The 19157-nt window shown below is 34.6% G+C and overlaps 1 long non-coding RNA gene across 3 annotated transcripts in view; it reads left to right on the top strand.

Annotated features, from left to right (window-relative positions):
* Positions 1-650, top strand: part of LOC141538812 (uncharacterized) — a 252185-nt gene extending 251535 nt beyond the window's left edge. For all 3 annotated transcript variants that reach the window (XR_012481140.1, XR_012481139.1, XR_012481141.1), the window contains one exon: positions 399-650. This is a non-coding gene — a long non-coding RNA (uncharacterized LOC141538812). The remainder of the gene's footprint in view (positions 1-398) is intronic.
* Positions 651-19157: the final 18507 nt, after the last annotated feature.

Here is a 19157-nt window from a genome sequence, read left to right as displayed (position 1 = left end):
TCCTCTCTTTTAATTATTTGCTATTTATTCTAGACATAACTTATTTTGTTTTCTTGCTGTTTCCCCATTAGATTGTCAGCTCTTTGAGGGTAGGGATTGTCATTTGCCTTGTGTCCGCCAAACTTGAAAACTGACTGTCACATTATAGGTTCTTAATAAATGTTTATTGACTGACTGGTGAAGGATTCTTAATAATGAGAGAGCGTAGAGAGAAGTTCTTCATGGATAGCTCAACAATATCCCTCTCCTCTCCAAAAACAAAAAAAAATGCTCAAAACCCCCAAAGTTTATTTATCATTCAGTATGTTCTGTTCAGGATCTGGCACATTAGAGAATTTAAGGAAGTCTAATTGGAGTGGCAGAAACTAGAGATTAGTTCCTATGTTTTTCTTCCGCAGGCTCTGGGAGGAAGAACTGACAGATGGAGACACTAGGACAGAATGTCAAAGTCGACTCTGCCTTCCCTTGCCTCCACCGCCTCCACCACTCATCAATGTAGAAGCTCCAACAGATGAACTTCATTGGGCCCTGACCACCTCTTAAAAATTAACATTCTTGGGTTTGGATTGAGAACTATTTGCAACATGACCTTTGGGGGAAAGAAATTATTACATGCCAAGGCTCAATAAATCAATAATATTTATTAAGTATATACTGTGTGCTAGTCATTGTGTGAATGCTGGGTCTGAATTGGATGCTGACAGAACTACACCCTGAATAGCAGAATCTCAGTGGTAATTAACTACAGTTGGGAAAGACTGTTGTGCTTTTCTGCTCTTGGTGCATTTTAATATAGGGAATTAGGCAATGCGGACTTGGAGATTTTACCTTCCCAGAAACTAGAGGGCTCTCCACTGCACCTTTTCCTCAACACTCCTCCTCCCCCAGGTCTTGACTTTTTACCAGGCATTTGGACTCTGATTTTTTTTGTTTGCTCCGTTATCTTCAAGCCGGATACAGGGGTGAATAGTTAACAACTCTCAGGTCAAATGGGAGCTTAATTTTTCCTGCTCTTTCTCAAGGGCTCAGTGTTTACCCATTGCCATGGGAGCAGCCATGGAATTGATTTCCTGTCCCCTCCTGGTATTTTGCAGGCCTTGGCCCCCTAAGCTCTAGAATGATGGTTTATGACCTAACATTGCAGGCCTACTAGTTACTTACTTTACTGTTTCTGACATTTGGCTGGTAGGAGGGAAAGTTACTTGTGAGCTAGGGCATCTACTGAGATATAGTGCTCCTCCTCCACTGGTTCCTCCATCAATATTTCTTCTTTAGATGATAGCTTTGGAAGGGAAAAAAGCTATGAATTCTTGTTAATGAAACCTGTCTTCAGTTTGGGTAGCCCTGGGATTCATCTTTTGGAAAGTCAGCTGGAAATAAAGACCCTTGTCTCTTTGACAATGGTTTCTACCTTTATGGAGCTGGTTGTCCGCCAGAATTGGAAGCTATTTGTAATTGAGAACCCTAACACATGCTTTTGATGAGGTTCAACTTCCCCTTATCCCTGATAACAGAAGAATTGGGTCATGAAAAACACAAATTGTTTTTGTTGCTCACCTTTCTCATCTGCTTATTCTGGAAGCTGTCATCTATTTCTGAAGCTGATTTCATGGAGATTTCTTAGGGTTTAAGTTCAGGGGGAAGCAATGAATCAAAGATGTATGGATTTTATTACCTTCAAAATAAAAGACTTGTTTCATTATTTAAGAAATTAAATCTGGACACATTGTACTACTTTACTCAATGTGTATGTCTATGTATAGGTTCCTTCTGAGGAAAAGGTAGAGCTCTTCCTGTGAGCCTTATTTGGCAGGAAATGATCAAAGATCAATCACTCAGCAAACATTTATTAAGTGCTTAGTTAGTTAATTATTGCTTAATTAGAGGCAGTCAGGTGTCTCAGCCAGTGAATAGAGTATAGGACATGAATTCAAGTATAGTCTCAGACACTATCTGTGTGATACTGGGCAAGTAAGCTCAGCTGCTGTCTGACTTAATTTCCTGATCTGTGAAATGGGGGAAATAACAACAGCTCCCAAGGTTGATGGAAGGATAAAATAAGATAATATTTGTATTGTAATATTATAAATCTTAAAGTGCTCTTTGAAGGCAGTTATTGTTGTTGTTGTTGTTGTTCAGTTGTCTCAGTCATGTCTCACTCTTCATGATTTCATTTGGAGCATTCTTGGCAAAAGATATGAGAGAGACTTGACATTTCCTTCTTCAGCTTATTTTATAGATGAAGAAACTGAGGCAAAATGGGGACTTTCCCAGGGTTACACTACTGGTAAGTGTCAAGCCAGATTTGAAATCAGGTCTTCCTTATTCCAGGTACAGTGTTCTAGTACCTAGCTAATATTAATAATAATAACAACCAACACCTAGCTAGGTGCTGATTATTATGATTATGATTATTATTCTATTATGTGTCAGGAATTATGCTAAGCTCTGAAATATAAAGCAAAAAGGTTATATTCTAATGGGAGCAATAACTCCCATTTACAGGCTATTTACAGGCTAAATATAAGAAGAAATTGCAAAATAATTAAATGTAAGGTAGTTAGGGTAGGCAAAGGAGCAAGGAGCCTCAGAAAAGTCTATATGTAGAAAAGTATTTGAGATACATATTGAAAAGAGAGGGATGCCACTTTGACTAGATCACAAAGAGTGTAATACACACTCTTTACAGTAATACACAATCAAACTAGAAAGATAGATTGTGGTCAGGATGTCAAAGACCTTTAAAGCTTAAAAGAGAGTTTTATATCTTATTCTTGAGGCAGAAGAAGAACAAGATGAAGTATGTAAGGAAAACAAATTTGGGAAGTGCTGTGTAGGATGCTAGGCAGCTAAATGGAAAAGAAGGTACAGTACTGAACTTGGAATCAGCAATACTTAAGTTCAGATCCTGTCCCAGACATTTATTTAGCTATGTGAATCTGAACCATCCCCTCTCAGCCTCATTTTCCTCATCTATAAAATATTAATAATAAATCTTACCTTGTGGAGTTGTTGTCAAGATCCAATAACATATTCAAAAGCAGTCTGCAGACTTAAAATTTTTTTATTAAAGCTTTTTATTTATAAAACATATGCATGGATAATTTTTCAACATTGATCCTTGCAAAACCTCTGTTCCAAAATTTCCCCTCCTTCCCCTCACACCCTCCTTTAAATAGAAGGTTGTTGGAATACAGGGAAAAACTGTTGGAATACACGGGAGCCACCTGACAGTGACTGCTAGACATCCAACCCAGATTGGATCTCCTTGTGTGAGAGATGATACAAGGAGACTGAGAGGCATTTGCTGTTCTCTGATCTCTCTGACTGAGGGGCCCTTGCGTTATCTGACCTCCCTCCTCTTCCCTCTGCCTCCAATTTATCTTATTCCCAGTTCACCAACACCTGTGTCACCAAAGGCTGCTCTGCAACTCCTTCAGATGTTATGATCCACAGCTGCTCAGTCTCTCGGAGAATTGACCTGTCCCTTAACAGCAGGTAGTCCAATACATATTAAATATGTTAAAATATATGTAAATATAATATATGTATACATATTTATACAGTTATCTTGCTGCACAAGAAAAAACAGATCAAGAAGGAAAAAAAATGAGAAAGAAAACAAGTAAATAATAACAGAAAGAGTGAAAATGCTATGTTGTGGTCCACACTCAGTTCCCTCAGTCCTCTCTCTGGGTGTAGGTGGCTCTCCATCACTGAACAATTCTAACTGGTTTGAATCCTCTCATTGTTGAAGAGAGTCATGTCCATCAAAATTGATCATTGTATAGTCTTGTTGTTGCGGTGTATAATGATCTCCTGGTTCTGCTCATTTAACTCAGTATCAGTTCACATAAGTATCACCAGACCTTTCTAAAATCGTCCTGGTGGTCATTTCTTAACAGAACAGTAATATTCCATAACATTCATATTCCATAACTTATTCAGCTATTCTCCAATTGATGGGCATCCACTAGGTTTCCAGTTTCTTGCCAATACACAAAGGGCTGCCACAAATATTTTTACACATGTAGGTCCCTTTCCCTTCTTTAAGATCTCTTTGGGATATAAGTGCAGTAGTAACACTGCTGGGTCAAAGGGTATGCACAGTTTGATAACTTTTTGAGCATAGTTCCAAATTGCTTTCCAGAATGGTTGGATCCATTCACAGTTCCATCAACAATGTATCACTGTCCCAGTTTTCCCACATCCCCTCCAATATTCAGCGTTATTTTTTCCTGACATCCTAATCAATCTGACAGGTGTGCAGTGGTATCTCAGAGTTGTCTTACTTTGCATTTCTCTGATCAATAGTGATTTAGAACAGTGGAAATAGTTTCGATTTCTTCATCTGAAAATTGTTCATATCCTTTGACCATTTATCCATTGGAGAATGGCTTGAATTCTTATAAATTTGAGCCAATACTCTCTATATTTTAGAAATGAGGCCTTTATCGACCTTTGAATGTACAATCTTTTCCCAGTTTATTGCTTCCCTTCTAATCTTGTCAGTTTGCAGACTTTAAAATACTGAAAAGGTAGAGAGAATGGGTTAGATTGGAGAGGTAGTGTGGTAGTATAAATAGCAATATTTGGTAACTGATTAGATTTATGAAGGGAGGTGAGATCAATACCAAGATTATATACCTGAATGATTGGAAAGGTGGTGATGCCTTTGGCAGAAAAAGGAAAGCTTAGAAAAGTGGAATAGCTTGGGGACAGTGGAAAAATAGTGAGTTCTCTTTTGACTACATTGAGTTTGAAGTATTTTCAAGATATCCATTCTGAAATGTCTAATAGGAAATCAGTGATGTGAGACTGAAGAACTGGGGTTGAAGATATATACATATATACACACATATACACACAAATATATGTATATATAATATAAATATACTATGTATGTGTTTGCATATATATGTACATATATATCTACACTATGCAGGTATAGTAATATATGTAAATATGTGTATTGACACATACATATAAACATGTAAACACATGCATAACACTATAGTTATGTATGTATATATGTAAGCATATATACACACAATATATATGTATAGATGTATGTGATTGGCATCTATATACATGTAAATATATATAATAGAATACTAATATGTACATGTGTATAAGCACATATATATTATTTATATACTATTTATACATGCATGTATGTATCACTGGTATACATATATTGTGTATTTGTGTGTACTGCACATGCGTGTATATTGTCATGTGTGTTACTGACATAGAGATGACAATTAAAATCCATGAAGGTTGATTAGACCATTCTAGAGAATGTTTAGAAAGAGATCAGAAGTGAGCTCAGGACAGAGTCTTGGAAACTTTCTCATTTAGGGGACATATCATTGGTGATAGGTCAATGAAGGAAACTGAAAGGAGCAATTACCTAGTTAGGAGGAGAACCAGGAGAGAGTAATGTCATGTAATCCCAGAGAGTAAAGACTATCTGGGAAGAGAAAGTAGTCAATGATGGAAGAAGACTCTTCAAGTTGTGTAAATTCATTCACATTCAATAATCTCTTATTTTTACTTAAAATTAGTAATGTTTAACTTTTTAAATGGATTACTCCTCTATTCTCATATATACACAATTCTACTCTGAAAAGGTGATGTAAGAATCTCCTACTCAATAGAAACTGACTATTGGAAATGACCTACTCAAAACAGGCCCATATTTTTTCCATCCTGCAATAGGAATTTTGTTTTTGTTCAGTCATTTCTGACTTTTTGTGACCCCATTTGGAATTTTCTTGGCAGAGATACTAGAGTGGTTTGCCATTTCCTTCTTCAACTCATTTTACAGATGAAGAAACTGAGGCAAATAGATCCAAGAGATTTACCCAGGATCACACAGTTAATGATTTGCCATTTCCTCCTCTAGCTCATTTTATAGATAAGGAAACTAAGGCAAACACTGAACACAGGTCCTCCTGACTCAGAAGGCCCAGCATTCAATCCAATGAGTCATCTTTCTTGTTTTTTTTAAATTGTTAACATTGTCTAATATTGTCATTTTTTTTCCTGACTAGAAAAATCAAAGGCAGGTTTTTGTGATTGTTTGGGGTTTTATCTAGGTAACTTGCCAAGGAATTCATCTTCCATTTCTCCCACTGAAAATATGGTCTGAATCATTTGTAGAAGGGAACACAGTCCTTAAAAGCAAATCTTTCTCATTTCGTAGGGAATGAATTACATGCTAGGGTAGAAAGCTGCATGTAAATATCAGCCAATTCTTTCTTTATCCCCAAGAAAGGAACAATCCAAATGCTTCATGTATTGATTACTCAAGAGTATCATTCTGTACCTGTTGCACTTACTGTTGCAATGACTGAAGTCCTCCTATTCTGATGTGATAAGAGGTCAGAAAAGTTGTTTGTCCTTTGACCTCGAAGACAACCATAACATCAGGAAATTGATGTTATGACATGCATGTGAGTTGGATGTAAATGAGGGAGGGCTGGGCAAGGTCACCTGTCTCACTATCCCCTCCATAGCCATCTGGATTTAGGGGCCAGATAGATAGATATCAAGATGACTGGAGATGGCCAGAATCCTCTCAAAAGGTGAAGTCATTTCAAAAGTAATCTACCCACCAATATTCAGAATAGGCTTTCAATTCTTTTTTTTTTTCCCTGAGGCTGGGATTAAGTGACTTGCCCAGGGTCACACAGCTAGGAAGTGTTAAGTGTCTGAGACCACATTTGAACTCAGGTCCTCCTGAATTCAGGGCTGGTACTCTATCCACTGCGCCACCTAACTGCCCCCTTCAATTCTTTAAAGAGACTGAAGCATCTTTTTTTTCACTTTTTCAACTCCTTTCTTCATCCTCAAAAAGCCAGAAGAAAGGGATCCTCAAAAGGGTTATTGGTTAATGAGGTCTGATTACAAATTTTGGAGGCTCTGAACACATTTGTCTAAATGAATTGGAGGAACCCAGGATATTAGGGAAGAATGCCCAAGTTGTCAGATGCCCCAGGGTACCAATTTCCTAATGGGATCTTGGGCCAAACCACTCTTCCTTCATCATTCATCACCCACCAAATTACCACCATAATTAAGCCCTTTTTCCTGGCTCCATAAAGCATGAGGCATAGCACCAAAAATACTGAGAGTCAGGAAACTGAGTTCTAATTCTAAATTTACCAAAAACTAGCCATATTGCCTTGAATGAGCCATTGTAGGCTTCAGTTTTCTTATCTTTGCAAATAGATCAGAATATATGATGTCCAGCTATGGCTTTTTGAGCTAAATATGTAAGTAGTTCTTACCCTCTTAGGAGCTTATAGACTAACAAGAGTTTTGAATGTCAATATTCTACCGTCCAAATTGCACTGGCAGAAGGAGGGGTGAGATTCAATGGAATAAATTATTCTACATAAAAGAAATATGGAAGAATTATTTTAATGGGAGGGAAGATGGGGGTGGTGGTAGGCTACTTTTTTCAAAATTGGCTTAAAAAGAGAATAAAATATATGATCAGTTGAATATAGAAAACTATTTTACCCTATAAGAAACTAGAACAGGATGGAGGCAACAGAAAGGGGAAAGGGATTGATAAAAGAGTAGGTATATTAAGAAAAGCAGTGATCAGAAGTAAAACACTTATGGAAAGAGAAATAGTAGGTATAAGAGAGAGGGGGCATAAACAAATGAAAAATAGCATGGAGAAAAATACATTGTTATCATTACTATAAATGTGAATGAGATGAACTCACCCATAAATCAGAAATGGATAGCAGAATGGATTAAAAACAGAATCCTGCAATATGTTTACAAGAAACACATTTGAATAGAAAGAAACGGTAAAGGTAAGGGGAGGAATAGAATTTGGAGTAGCAATCATGATTTCAAACAAAACAAAAGCAAAAATACATCTAATTAAAAGAGAAAAAGAAGAAAACTGTCTCGTTGAAAGGTACAATATTGTGTATATTTAATATAATATGATGAAATTATATTAATATTAAACATATATGCTCCAGTGGTATAGCACCTAAATTTTTAAGGAAGTTGAATGAATTATAGGAGGAAATAGATAATAAAACTATACTAGTTGGGAATCTCAACTTTCCTCTCTCAGAACTAGATAAATCTAACAAAAATATATAAGAAAGAGGTTAAGAAAGTGAATAAAATACTAGAAAATTTAGATATGGTAGATATCTGGAGAAAACCAAGTTAGAATAGAGAGGAATATACCTTTTTCTCAGTAGTATATGACACCTACACAAAAATGTATTAAGAAATTAAAAACCTCACAATCAAATGTTGAAAAGCAGTAAATACTTCCTTTTCAGATCATAATATAATAAAACATGACATTCAATGATGGACAATGAAAAGAGATTAAAAATTAATCTAAAATTAAACAATATAATCTTAAAAAACAAACAAGTAGGTCAAAGAACAATAAATATTCATTAAAGAAAATGACAGCAATGATATAATAAAATTTATGGGATTCAGTCAAAATGGTACTTAATAGAAAATTCATATCTCTAATTGCTTACATCAATAAAATAGATAAAAAGTAGATCAATGAATTGGATATGCAACTTTAAAAACTTGAAACAGAACAAATTAAAAATCCCCAGTTAAACACCAAATTAGAAATCCTGAAAATCAAAAGAAAGAGAAATAAAATTGAAAGGAAACCATTGAACTAATAAATAAATATAGAAGCTGGTTTTATGAAAGAAAACAAAAACAATAAAATAGATTAACCATTTGTTAATTTGCTTTTTAAAAAAAGGAAAGAAGAGAACCAAATTACTAGCATCAAAAATGAAAGGGGTGAATTTACCAGCAATGAAGAGGAAATTTAAAAAGTTCTGAAGAACTATTTTTTCCAATTATGTACTAATATACTGACAACCTAACTAAAATGGATGAATATCTACAAAAATATAAATTACAAATGTTGACAAGAAGTAAAACAATTAATGTAATTTTAGAAAGAGAACTTTAACAAGCTATGAATGAATTTCCTAAGAAAAAATCTCCAGGAGTAGATGGATTCAGAAGCAAATTCTACCAAATATTTAAAGAACAATTAATCCCAATTCTATATAGACTTTCTGGAAAAATAGGCAAAGAAGGAGTCCTAGTAAAATCTTTTTAAAACACAAATATGGTGCTGATATCCAAATCAAAAAGAGTCAAAACAGAGAAAAAAAATTATAGACAAATGTTTCTATGAATAAATATGCAAAAATTTTAGATAAATCCTAGCAAAGAGGTTACAGCAATATAATCAGAAGGATCATATTATATTGCTGTAATCTCTTTGCTGGGATTTATACCAGTAATGAAGCACTAATTCAGTATTAGGAAAATTATCAACATAATTGATCATATCAATAACAAAACCACAGAAGTCATATGATTATGCAGAAAAGTAAAAACGTTTGACAAAATATAGCACCCATTCTATTAAAAACTCTAGAGAGCATAGAGATAAATGGCATTTACTTGAAAATGATAAATAATATTTATCTAAAACCATAAGCAAGCATTATCTGTAATGAGAATAAACTGGAAGCATTCCTAATGAGATCAAGGATGAAGGAAGGATGCCCATTATCACCGCTATTATTTAATATTGTACTAAAAATGTTAGCTATAACAATAAGAAAAAAGAAAAGAAATGAAAGAAATTTTTCAATAAGTATCTGATGAAAGCATAATTTTTAAATATATAGAGAATTGAATCAAATTTATAAACATACAAGTCATTCCTCAATTGAAAAGTGGTCAAAAGATATGAACAATTTTCAGGCTAATTATAATACTTAAAAATAAAATAAATCACTATTGATTAAAGAAATATAATTAAATCAAGTCTGAGGTATCATCTTATATCTGAGTGGTTAATGTGTAAAAGAAAGGAAAATACTGGAATTTGGAGGGGGATATGTGAAAATTGAGACATTAACCCACTATTAGTGGAAGTATGAATTGAGCTTACCATTTTGGAGAGCAATTTGGAACTTTACACAAAAGACTATAAAACTGTGCATATATATGTATATATATTCTTAGATCCAACAAACTCAATTCTGCTCTATATACCAAACACATTCTAAAAGGGGGAAAGGATCTACTTAGACAAAAATGTTTATAGCAACTCTTTTTGTAGTGAATAAGAATTGGAAATCAAAAGGATGCCTATTAATTGGGGAATGGCTAAAGAAGATGTGGTATATGACGGAATATTTTTGTGCTATAAGACATAACAAACAGATGATATTAGAACCTGGAAAGATTTACATGAATTGATGCATAGTTAAGTGAACAGAACCAGGAGAATGTTGTACACAGTAATGACAATATTGTATGATGAAAAACTGGATATGACTTAGCTATTTTCAAAGGACTACTATCTACCTCTAGAGAAAGAACACTGATGTTGCTTAAATACAGACTGAAGAATGCTATTTTTCACTTTCTTTCATTTCTTTTGAGTCTTCTTGTACAAAATTCCTAATATGGAGATGTTTTACACAATTACAAAAAAAATCCATATTCCTGGGGGAAAAAGAAAATATGATTGTTTTCCTTAGGGACCTCATTACCAAAAATGGCTTCAAAGTTATTTGTTCTTTTTGGTTGTGTAGAGTTTGTTGAAGGAGAAGGAAAATAGACACATGGGTTGATGACAGGGGAGTGTGGAGGGAAGATTGCTATTTACCTGGGGTAACCAGGACAAAAATCTGCTTGCACTTTTGGCCAATAAATAAAAACTGGAAGTCCATAGCTAAAACCTCGTGGGGATTTATTAGTTTGCTTAACAAAAGGCAAACATGAAGGCTTAAGGTGTCCAGTCCTGGATATGCCTTTTTGGCTTTTGTATGCTGTCTGGCGCCAATCATAGTGTACTCTGGGGTTATCAAGTTCTGCTGAAGGATTTTTTAAAATATTGTTTTCTACTTCCCCTTCCTCTTAGTTCTTCCATTTTATTTTATTTTATTTTTTTTGCAACTTTGTAGCAATGGCCATATCAGCTTTACATTATTAGTTGGGCTATCCATAATCAGAAACTGGGCTTGATTTTAGAAATTTTAATGCCTAGCCTACAAGCTCAGGTGATACTTGTCCTGTCTGTCCCATCTGAATGCAGTTTTAGTGATGCACCTACTGACTGAGGAGGGAATGGTGATATAGAGATATCTTTTTTTTTTTGAGGCAATTGGGATTAAGTGACTTGCCCAGAGTCACACAGCTAGGAAGTGTTAAGTGTTTGAGGCCCGATTTGAACTCAATATATAGAGATATCTTAAAAGAGAACAGAAGGCATTGAAAGACCTCCACATCTCACTCTTTAAGTAAATTGTAACTGTGTATAAAACCGTATATATATATATGATAGTGGGGCTGTGGGTATAGGATAGATAATAGGGACCAACTTGCACTGGTTAAAGAAAAAAAACAAAACATAATGAGTGTATTGTAGGGGAAATGTTAGAGGAAGAGATTGTGAGTATTGATAAGAAGTTTGTTCATTGTGATTCCTGAATATGGAAATGTCTTCCAAAAGTCATAAGGTTCTTCCTTTTTGACCAGGGATTCCTAACTTATTTTATATATATCCTGGGTCTCATTGGGATCTATAGCGTGCTGTCGTCTCTAGAAGCTGCTGGATCGCTCTCTGGGAAGAGATCTGCTGTGTCTACTCAAATCTTTCAGACAGATTCTTCTTCCTGTAGAAAACCGTTGTCTCCAGGCAGTTGCTGTTAACTCTTGTCCTTAGAAGTGACTTCCCTTCCTGCAGAGAGCCCCGTCAAGCCTGATGCAATGCAGAGTCTTTCTTCTTGAATCCTGGCTCTGAATCTCCTCCAGCTCTTATCCTTCTCCAGGCCGATCTTCTCTCCAGGCCCAATATTGTGTCTTTTATCCTCCCAGAGAATGGGCGTGGGATAATGCAAGGGCTTCTGGGAAGAACCACCTCAGCCAATGAGCCTGCTCCTTCCATCAAGTCAATTGAGTTCTCACCTTGTAATTGTCCAACCTGAATTCTCACCTTGTCACTATCCAGACAACCTGAGTTCTCACTTAGTAATCCTAACAGGGATCCTTTCTCAGGAAAAAAATGTTTTTAAAATATAGAGTTATAAAGGAAACTAATGACATCGAAACAATTATCAATTTTTTTTAATTCAGGGAATTCAGAATAAGAACCTTAGACTAACCTATATTCATAGAATCTTTTTTTTTTGCTTCTATCCCCACTTTATTTTTTTTATTAATTTTATAATTATAACTTTTTTTTTTGACAGTACATATGCATGGGTAATTTTTTTTATAACATTACTCCTTGTACTCACTTCTGTTCTGCATTTTCCCTTCCTTTCCTCCATTCCCTCCCCTAAATGGAAGACAGTCCCATACATTTTTTAAAAATTAATTTTATAATTATAATTTTTTGACAGTACATATGCATGAATAATTTTTTTACAGCATTATCCCTTGTATTCATTTTTCCAAATTTTCCCCTCCCTTCCTCTACTCCTTCCCCTAGATGACAGCCAATCCCATACATATTAAATGTGTTACAGTATAACCTAGATACAATATATGTGTGTTTTCTTGTTACACGGTAAGAATTGGATTCCGAAGGTATAAGTAACCTGGGTATAAAGACAGTAGTGCAAATAATTTACATTCAATTCCCAGTGTTCCTTCTCTGGGCGTAGCTGTTTCTGTCCATCACTGATCAACTGGAAGTGAATTGGATCTTCTTTATGCTGAAGATATCCACTTCAGTCAGAATACATCTTCATACAGTATTGTTGTTGAAGTCTATAGTGATCTCCTGGTTCTGCTCATTTCATTCAGCATCAGTTCATGTAAGTCTCTCCAAGTATTCATCCTGCTGGTAATTTCTTACAGAGCAATAATATTCCATAACATTCATATATCATAATTTATCCAACCATTCTCCAATTGATGGGCATCCATTCATTTTCCAGTTTCTAGCCACTACAAAAGGGCTGCCACAAACATTTTGGCACATACAGGTCCCTTTCCACTCTTTAGTATTTCTTTGGGATATAAGTCCAGTAGTAGCACTGCTGGATCAAAGGGTATGCACAGTTTGATAACTTTTTGGGCATAATTCCAGATTGCTCTCCAGAATGGTGAGCTTCTTTCACAACTTCACCAACAATGTATCAGTGTCCCAGTTTTCCCACAACCCCTCCAACATTCATTATTATTTTTTCCTGTCATCTTAGTCAATCTGACAGGTGTGTAGCGGTATCTTAGAGTTGTCTTAATTTGCATTTCTCTGATCAATAGTTATTTGGAACACTCTTTCATATGAGTGCGAATAGTTTCAATTTCATCATCTGAAAATTGTCTGTTCATATCCTTTGACCATTTATCAATTGGAGAATGGCTTGATTTCTTATAAATTAGAGTCAGTTCTCTATATATTTTGGAAAGGAGGCCTTTATCAGAACCTTTAACTGTAAAAATATTTTCTCTTCTAATATTCTCTTGTAATCTTGTTTGCATTAGTTTTGTTTGTATAAAAGCTTTTTAATTTGATGTAATCAAAATTTTCTATTTTGTAATCAATAATGATCTCTAGTTCTCTTTTGGTCACAAATTCCTTCCTCCTCCACAAGTCTGAAAGGTAAACTATCCTAAATTCCTCTAATTTATTTATGATCTTGTTCTTTATGCCTTAATCATGGACCCATTTTGATCTTATCTTAGTATGTGGTGTTAAGTGTGGGTCCATGCCTAATTTCTGCCATACTAATTTCCAGTTTTCCCAGCAGTTTTTGTCAAATAATGAATTCTTCTCCCAAAAGTTGGGACCTTTGGGTTTGTCAAACACTAGAGTGCTATAGTTGTTCACTATTTTGTCCTGTGAACATAACCTATTCCACTGATCAACTAGTCTATTTCTTAGCCAATACTAAATAGTTTTGGTGACTGATGCTTTATAATATAGTTTTAGATCAGGTACAGCTAGGCCACCTTCATTTGATTTTTTTTTAAATTAATTCCCTTGAAATTCTCGATCTTTTGTTCTTCCACATGAATTTTGTTGTTATTTTTTCTAGGTAATTAAAATAGTTTTTTGGGAGTCTGATTGGTATAAATAATACTACCTAAATAGATTAGTTAAGGGAGTATTGTCATCTTTATTATATTCGCTCAGCCTATTCAAGAGCACTTAATGTCTTTCCAATTATTTAAATCAGACTTTATTTTTGTGGTAAGTGTTCTGTAATTTTGCTCATATAATTCCTGACTTTCCTTTGGTAGATCGATTCCCAAATATTTTATATTATCAACAGTATTTTGAATGGAATTTCCCTTTGTATCTCTTGCTGTTGGATTTTGTTGGTGATGTATAAAAATGCTGAGGATTTATGTGGATTTATTTTGTATCCTGCAACTTTGCTAAAGTTGTGAATTATTTCTAAGAACTTTTTCGTAGAATCTCTGGGGTTCTCTAAATATAGCATCATATCATCTGCAAAGAGTGATAGTTTGGTTTCCTCATTACCTACTCTAATTCCTTTAATCTCTTTCTTGACTCTTATTGCTGAGGCTAAAGTTTCTAATACAATATTGAATAGTAATGGTGATAGTGGGCAACCTTGTTTTACTCCTGATCTTACTGGGAAAGGTTCTAGTTTATCCCCATTACATATGATGCTTACTGACAATTTTAAATATATACTCCTGACTATTTTAAGGAATAGTCCATTTATTCCTGTACTTTCAAGTGTTTTTAGTAGGAATGGATGTTGGATTTTATCAAATGCTTTTTCTGCATCTATTGAGATGATCATATGGTTTTTGTTAATTTGATTATTAATATGTTTAATTATACTAATAGTTTTCCTAATATTAAACCAGCCCTGCATTCCTGGTATAAATCCTACTTGATCATGGTGTATTATCTTGGGGATGATTTTCTGTAGTCTTTTTGCTATCTTATTTAAGATTTTAGCATCAATATTCATTAAGGAGATTGGTCTATATTTTTCTTTCTCAGTTTTCAACCTACCTGGTTTAGATATCAGTACCATGTCTGTGTCATAAAAGGAATTTGGTAGAACTCCTTCATTCCCTATTTTAAAAAATAGTTTATATGACATTGGGGCTAATTGTTCTTTAAATGTTTGGTAGAATTCACATGTATATCCATCTGATCCTGGGGATTTTTTCTTAGGGAGTTGGTTAATAGCTTTTCTATTTATTTTTCTGAAATGGGACTGTTTAAGCAATTTACTTCCTCCTCTGTTAATCTGGGAAGCCTATATTTTTGGAGGTAGTCATCCATTTCCCTTAAGTTATCAAATTTATTGGCATAAAGTTGGGCAAAGTAATTCCTTATTATTGCTCTAATTTTCTCTTCATTGGTGGAAAGTTCCCCCTTTTCATTTTTAAGACTAACAATTTGATTTTCCTCTTTCCTTTTTTCTGATCAGATTTACCAAAGGTTTATCTATTTTATTGTTTTTTCCTAAAACCAACTCTTAGTTTTATTTATTAATTCAATAGTTTTTTTTCATATTTTCAGTATTATTAATTTCTCCTTTTAATTTTAGAATTTCAAGTTTAGTATTTGATTGGGAGTTTTTTAATTTGGTCTTTTTCTACCTTTTTAAGTTGCAAGCCCAATTCATTGATCTTCTCTTTCTCTATTTTATTCAAGTAAGACTCTAAAGATATAAAATTTCCCCTAATCACCGCTTTAGCTGCATCCCACAAATTTTGGTATGATGTCTCATCATTGTCATTATCTTGAGTGAAATTATTAATTGTGTCTATAATTTTCTGTTTCACCCAATCATTCTTTAAGATGAGATTATTTAGTTTCCAATTACTTTTTGATCTATTTACCCATAACTTCTTGTTGAATGTAGTTTTTATTGCATTATAATCTGAAAAGAAAGCATTTACTATTTCTGCCTTCCTGCATTTAATTTTGAGATCTTTATGTCCCAATATATGGTCAATTTTTGTATAGGTTCCATGAACTGCTGAGAAGAAAGTATACTCCTTTCTATCACCATTCAGTTTTTTCCAAAAATCTATCAAACCTAATTTTTCTTTTTTTTTTTTTAAATTCATTTTTTCAAATTATCCCCTCCCTCCCCCCGATGGCAGGTAATCCCATACATTTTACATGTGTTACAATATAACCTAGATATGTGTGTAAATACCTTTTTCTTGTTGCACATTAATTATTAGCTTCCGAAGGTATAAGTAACCTGGGTAGATAGACAGTAGTGCTAACAATTTACATTTGCTTCCCAGTGTTCCTTCTCTGGGTATAGTTATTTCTGTCCATCATTGATCAACTGGAAGTGAGTTGGATCTTCTTTATGTTGAAGATTTCCACTTCCATCAGAATACATCCTCATACAGTATTGTTGTTGAAGTGTATAGTGATCTTCTAAACCTAATTTTTCTAATATTCTATTTACCTCCTTAATTTCTTTCTTATTTGTTTTGTGGTTTGATTTATCTAATTCTGAGAGTGTAAGGTTGAGATCTCCTACTCTTATAGTTTTGCTGTCTATTTCTTCTTGCAACTCTCTTAACTTCACCTTTAGGAAGTTAGATGCTATACCACTTGGTGCATATATGTTTAGTATTGATATTGCTTCATTGTCTATGCTATCCTTTAGCAGGATATAGTTTCCTTCCTTATCTCTTTTAATTAGATCAATTTTTGCTTTTGCTTGATCTGAGATAAGGATGGCTACCTTTGCTTTTTTTACTTCACCTAAAGCATAATAGATTCTGCTCCAGCCTTTTACCTTTACTCTGTATGTATCTCCCTGCTTTAAATGTGTTTTCTGTAAACAACATATTGTAGGGTTCTGACTTTTGATCCAGTCTGCTATCTGCCTCCACTTAATGGGAGAGTTCATATTCATAGAATCTTAAAGGTCATCTATGTGAATAAGAATCCTTTCCACAATATACCTGACAAATAGATCATAGGACTGGAGAACTAGAACTGGAAAGGATTGGATAAGATCTGGTACAATCTCTTCATCTTATAGATGAGGAAAGAAGAGAAGTTAAATGACCTGTCCTGATGACATGAGGAGTCATCATTTGGAAGAGGAAAAAGACTTTGCTAAATAACTTCAATAAGATGGAACCTACTATCTTCCAAGGAAACTCATTCCAGCTGTTATAGTTGTAGGTTTTTTATTTTCCAGGTATTGAACCTAAATTTGTCTCCTTGTAATTTTCACCCGTTGTAGTGGTTGTTGCTGCAGCAAACTGTTCTTTTTCTCCTCTTCTTTCTCCATCTTTCTTCATCCTTCTCTTTCTCCTTTCTATCCCTCCTCCTTATTTCTCTCTGTCTCTTTGTCTTTCTCTGCCTCTGCCTTGCCTCTGCTTCTGCCTTTCCATCTCTTCCCTCTTCTTTCCCCTTTCTCTCTTCTTTCTCCTTCTCCCATTTCCTTTTTTTTTTTTTTTTTTTTTTTTTGCTTTGGTATTCTATCTAAAAGAAGTCAACTTTTGAATGCTTGGCCTGGGACCCTTATTTGTATGACTAAAACGGGGATGCATTCCTGGTGACCCACTTTTAATGAGAAAAAATGTTTAACAATGGATGCATTTTATTTTTATTCATAGAATCACAGAATTTGAAAATTGGAAGGAACATTAGAAGCCATTTTATGGAACCCTGGGATATTGAGGACCCCTTTTGAACTTAAAAGTTTGTAGATTCCACTCTTTTTATTGGCCACCAAGTTCCCCCAAGAGTGCTGAAGCCAAAAGATAGCTGAAACTGACAAACCTTTTTTGAGTGAATTCACTATCAATCAAAGAGTCTCCTTGTCAATATTTGGTTAGCTGTCCAGTTATGAAATTCCTACACAGGGCACTACAGTCAGTGTTTCCAAAAATGTATATCATCACACTTCTTCAAGAAGCAGCTCCATAGAATCCTCCACAGAGATAGACTATTGACTTGTATTAGACCCTCATTATAAAAACTTGGGAGACAAGTACAAAAGCTTGAGGAAAGGAGATGGAGTGTCAGAACTGGGAACAGAGAAGAGGAAATGGAAGTAACATTCAATGAGTCTGAAAAGATAGGTTAAGATCAGCTGTACAGGACTTGAAACAGAAGGGAAACACTAAAATCCTATTTAATAAGTGGTCATCCAGCCTCTATTTGAAGACCTCTAAGGAGAGAATGTCTATCATCTCTCAAAGGCAAATCATTTCATTTTTGGACAGCTCTAATTATGAAAAAATTCCTAAAATCATTGCTATTTGTCAACTTCTTCTGCCCATTGCTCTTGATTTCATTGTATTGGGGACCAAATACAATAAACATAGATATTGCTCAGTGAGACCCTGGGCTTTGATAATTTGAGTTTTCACCACCAAATCAAATCTTGGACATTTCCAAATGACTGCCCCCTAAATTTCTAGATCTCCTTCATATGTAATCTTCTCCATTAGAATGTAAGTTCCCTGAGGGCAAATAGCTTATCTTCTTGTTTTTAGTTCCTATCATTTAACACATACTAAGCACTTAATAAAGACTTTCCATTTATCCATTCTTTAATTCATTTATTCACATCAAATTCTTCTTCAGTATGTCATGTGTCCCCTGAGTTTTCTCTTCTTCAGAGTAAACTTTCCTTATTCTTTTTTTTCTCCTGAGGCAGGTTGGGGTTAAGTAACTTGCCCAGGGTCACACAGTTAGGAAGTGTTAAGTGTCTGAGGCGAAATTTGAACTCAGGTCCTCCTGAGACCTCTATCCACTGTGCCACCTAGCTGCCCCACACTTTCCTTATTCTTTCAACCTACATATGATATAGACATTCTCTCTTATGATTGCCCTTTTCTGAACACTTTCTAGGATATCAATGACCTTTATAAACCATGGTTCCCAGAACTGAACCACTGAACTTTCTGAAGATATTCTGACTCATCATCACGTGAATCTTATCTCATTGGGTACATTTGGGGATAAGGATAGTACAGCCTCAGCTAATAATTACTGTAAATAAATTGTCATTCCCCACTCTGGCTTGTACTTTTTGTTCACCATGATTTTTTTTCCCTTTTCATTCCATTCTATGATAGTCCTCTTATATTTCCTTGGGTTGCTTATTTTTATTTGA

Source organism: Sminthopsis crassicaudata, chromosome 4 (assembly GCF_048593235.1).
Source record: "Sminthopsis crassicaudata isolate SCR6 chromosome 4, ASM4859323v1, whole genome shotgun sequence".
Lineage (NCBI taxonomy): Eukaryota > Metazoa > Chordata > Mammalia > Dasyuromorphia > Dasyuridae > Sminthopsis > Sminthopsis crassicaudata.
Note: the sequence above shows the minus strand (reverse complement) of the source record. Positions and strands in the feature narration are given on the sequence as shown.